General features: G+C 26.4%; 1 pseudogene; it reads right to left on the reverse strand.

The window, feature by feature from the left end:
* Positions 1 to 465: 465 nt before the first annotated feature.
* On the reverse strand, positions 466 to 1,799 carry LOC126185100 (NADH-ubiquinone oxidoreductase chain 4-like; annotated as a pseudogene).
* Between the last annotated feature and the right edge of the window lie 3,329 nt (positions 1,800 to 5,128).

Here is a 5,128-nt window from a genome sequence, read left to right on the forward strand (position 1 = left end):
TTTGGTAATAAATAACTAAACAATAAGAAACTAAACCTAAACCATCCCATCCTAATAAAATTCTAATCAAATTAGGACTAATAATTAAAAAACCTATAGAAAGAATAAATATTAAAACAATATTAATAAAACGATTTATATTTTTTTCTCCCGATATATAATCTTCTCTATAATAAATAACCAAAGAAGAAATATACATAACAAAAGACATAAAAATAAGAGACATTCAATCCAAAATTAAAGTCATAACAACCATAGAACCATTTAAATTAAAAAGTTCTCATTCAAGAAAAACTCTATAATCAATTATTAAATAATAAATACCCAAAATAAAAATTATAGTTCTAGAAGAAAATAAAGAAAAAAACTCAAAGAACAAATAGAAAACAAATTCACGGCCTAAGATGAAAAATTCATATCATTGATTCCACAAAACAACATTTTTAATTAAAATACTTAAGCAACCTAAACAAAAAAATACTCTCCCTTTAAACAAAGAATATTTAAAGGCAATCAATGTAAAAGTAAAAGATGATATTCACGAAAATAACCAAGAGAACAAGTATAAACACCAGAATAATAATTACCATGCTGAGAATAAGAATGCATTTATAAAGTATAAACAGCTCTAAAAAAAGACAAAAAAATTAAAGCAGAAAATCTAAAAGAAGATCATGACATAATTCTATTTAATAATCTAAGTTCACCTACCAAATTTAAAGAAGGAGGAGCAGCTATATTAGATGATCTCAAAAGAAATCATCATAAAGCCGTTCTTGGTATCAAATTAATTATACCCTTGTTAATAAATAATCTTCGTCTACCTAAACGCTCATAAATAATATTAGATAAACAAAATAAACCAGATGAACACAAACCATGACCAACTATTAAAGAAAGAGAACCTATACAACCTCATCAATTCATAGTCATCAATCCTCTAATAACCATACTTATATGAGCAACAGAAGAATATGCATTTAGAGACTTTAAATCAACCTGACGAAAACAAATAAATCTAACAATAACCCCGCCAGATAAACCTAAAGACAATCAAAAATAATTAAAATTTAAACCCAAATAAGAAATAACCTTCATAACACGAAAAATACTATAACCACTTAACTTTAATAAAACACCGGCAAGAATTATTCTACCTGAAATAGGGGCCTCAACATGAGCCTTAGGAAGCCATAAATGAACCAAAAATATTGGCATCTTAACTAAAAAAGCAAGAATTATAAACACATAAAATATAAAATAATAAGAACCAAAATCAACCAATAAAGGAAAATATAAAGTATTAGAAAAATCATAAACCCTAAATAACACCAATAATAAAGGCAATCTAGCAACCAGAGTATAAAAAATTAAATAAACACCAGCCTGTAAATGTTCAGGTTGATATCCTCAACCTAAAATCAAAAGTAAAGTAGGAACTAATCTAGCCTAAAAAAAATATAAAAAGAAAGAAGACTCAATCTAGCAAACGAACAATAAAGTATAATCATTAAAATTAAGACTATAAAAACAAAATAATTAGAATGATAAGAACTTAAATAAACTGAACCTCTAGCAGTAATTATTAAAGAACAAATTCAAAAACTAAGCAAAATGAAACTAAAAGAAAAATAATCAATACCAAAATAATATCTAACCATATTCAAATCTGCGTATGAATAAACACAAATCATAAAAACAAAACTAGACAGAAACATTAAAGAATGAACCAACCATCAACAATTATTAACCAAACAAAGAGGGATCAAAAATATAGTTATAAATAAATAATTTAACATAAAGATAAACCAAAAGAATTAAAAAAATCATTCCCATGAGAACGAATTATTGAAACTAAAATAGAAAGACCTAAAGCACCCTCACAAACAGAAAAACCAAAAATAACAGGAAAAAAATAATCATAATCAAACTCAATAAGAAAAACAATAACTAATATAAATAAAGAAATAACAAAATATTCTAATCTCAAAAGAACCATTAATAAATGCTTACGTTTAGAAGAAAAAACATAAACACCAGCCAAATAAATCAATAAAGAAGTAAAGACAGAGAATATAAACATTAGTTTTAATAGTTTACAAAAAACCCCGGACTTGTAAACCGGAAATAAGTCCAGCTCCTACTTTTAAAACATCAGAGGTGAAAAAGCTTTTCATCATTGGTCCCCAAAATCGATATTTTTAATAAACTAACCCCTGAAATAATCAAAATAATAATTATATCGATATTAAACGTAATAAATATTAATTTTATTAAATTAAGACACCCAATATCAATAATGATTTCATTATCCTACAAACTTTTCTAGTTGGACTAATAAAAGAAAAGATATTGATTATCATATATTTTATTTTTAACGTTTCTTGGTGGTATATTAGTTCTATTTATTTATATTACGGGAATTGCATCAAACGAAATATTTCAACCTAAATCAATTACGATAATTATTACCTTAACAGTATGAGTATTTATTATATCAACATTAATTATTTTAGATATAACAATATTTATAGACTTTTTCAAAAATACTGAAACTATAAATATTGATAATTCAATCAATTATCAAGAAATAACAATATCTTTAGAAAAACTATATAATAGACCAACATTCATTAATACAATAATAATAATAATTTATTTATTTTTAGCACTATTAACAGTTGTTAAAATCACCAATATTAACCAGGGACCTATTCGTAAAATAAGATAATTTACTAATGAATAAACCCTTACGATTAAGACATCCTTTAATTAAAATCATTAATAACTCTTTAGTTGATTTACCTGCACCAACAAATATTTCATTTTGATGAAATTTTGGGTCCCTACTGGGGTTATGTTTGGTAATTCAAATTCTAACCGGACTATTTTTAGCTATACATTATACATCAAATATTGAAATAGCATTTAGTAGTGTAGTTCACATCTGCCGAGACGTAAATAATGGTTGAATTATTCGAACCTTACATGCAAATGGAGTTTCTATATTTTTTATTTGTATTTATTTACATGTCGGACGCGGAATTTACTACGGATCTTACATATACATACACACCTGAATAATTGGTACAGTAATCCTATTCTTAGTTATAGCAACCGCATTTATAGGATACGTTTTGCCTTGAGGTCAAATATCATACAGAGGTGCGACAGTAATTACTAATTTATTATCAGCAATTCCATATTTAGGAACAGATTTAGTTCAGTGAGTATGAGGAGGGTTTGCTGTTGATAATGCAACATTAAATCGATTCTTTACATTCCATTTTGTACTGCCATTTATTATTGCTGCAATGGCAGCAATTCATTTATTCTTCCTCCACCAAACAGTGTCTAATAACCCCCTAGGCCTAAATGGAAATATTGAAAAAATCCCATTTCACCCATACTTTACTTTCAAGGACTCTATTACATTTGTATTAATAACATCATTATTAATTATATTGTGCTTGATTAATCCTTACCTCCTAGGGGATCCAGATAATTTTGTACCTGCTAACCCATTAGTAACCCCCGCCCATATTCAACCAGAATGATATTTCTTATTTGCATATGCAATTCTACGATCAATCCCTAATAAGCTAGGAGGTGTTATTGCATTATTCTTATCAATTAGAATCTTAATAATTTTACCATTTTATAATAAAACACCATTTCAAGGTATTCAATTCTATCCTATTAATCAGATTTTATTCTGAATTATAGTAGTTGTTGTATGCTTATTAACATGAATTGGTAAACGACCTGTTGAAGAACCTTACATTATAACAGGACAAATCTTAACAATTATCTACTTTACATACTTCTTAAGTAATGTACATGTTGCAAACACATGAGATAAACTAATTAAGGAATAATGAGTTAATTAGCTTAGGAAAAGCATACGTTTTGAAAACATAAAACTAGAAGTTTAACTCTTCTAATAACTTTTCTTAAAAAATTTCACTAAATAAATGAAATAAATAAAATCTTTAAACTGACAAAGAAAATAAAAAAATTTAAAGATAAACGCAAATAACTTTTTCAAGCTAAGTATATTCACTTATCATAACGAAAACGTGGTAATCTCCCTCGAACTTAAATAAAACCAAAGGACATAACAGCAAGCTTAATAAAAAATATAAAAGAATAAAAATCACCACCTAAAAAAATTAAAGCTAATAATATTCTTATAAAAACAATTCTAGTATACTCAGCTAAAAAAATTAAAGTAAACCCACCTGCACCATATTCAATATTAAAACCTGAAACTAACTCAGATTCACCTTCGGCAAAGTCAAAAGGAGTACGGTTAGTTTCAGCTAAACAAGAAGCAAAACAAGCTAAAGCTAAAGGAAAAGAAATAATAATAAATTAACAATAAAGCGGATAATTTATAAAATCAAACATGTTAAAACTACCAATTAAAATAATTAAAGATAATAAAATTAAAGCCAAACTAACTTGGTATGAAATTGTTTGAGCAACAGAACGAAGAGATCCTAGTAAAGAATAATTTGAATTAGAAGACCAACCAGCAATTATAACAGTATAAACACCTAATCTAGTAAAACATAAAAAAACCAAAATCCATAAGGAAAAGAACATATATAAGTTAAGTAAGGGAAAATCACTCAAACAGCCAAGGAAATTATTAAATTAAAAACAGGAGAAAAATAATAAAGTAAATTATTAGATATAATAGGAATTGGCTGCTCCTTACAAATTAACTTAATAGCATCACTAGAGGGTTGAGAAATTCCTACAAAACCTACTTGATTTGCACCCTTTCGAATTTGGATGTAACCTAAAACCTTACGCTCTAATAAAGTTAAAAAAGCAACACTAATTAAAACACAAATAACTAATAAAAGAAAATTCAAAATAAACATAAATAAATCATAAAGTAACAATACTATTTGTAGAAAAAATCTACATAAATGAATTCTAAATTCAACACATTAATCTGTCAAAATAGTAATTTAATTAGTATTAATCAATAAAATAAAACATATTTCAACCATATGGTCCTTTCGTACTAATATGAATTAATAATCTTAGGACAGAAACCGACCTGGCTCACGCCAGTCTGAACTCAGATCATGTAAGAATTTAAAGGTCGAACAGA

Source organism: Schistocerca cancellata, chromosome 4 (genome assembly GCF_023864275.1).
Source record: "Schistocerca cancellata isolate TAMUIC-IGC-003103 chromosome 4, iqSchCanc2.1, whole genome shotgun sequence".
Classification (NCBI taxonomy): Eukaryota; Metazoa; Arthropoda; class Insecta; order Orthoptera; family Acrididae; genus Schistocerca; species Schistocerca cancellata.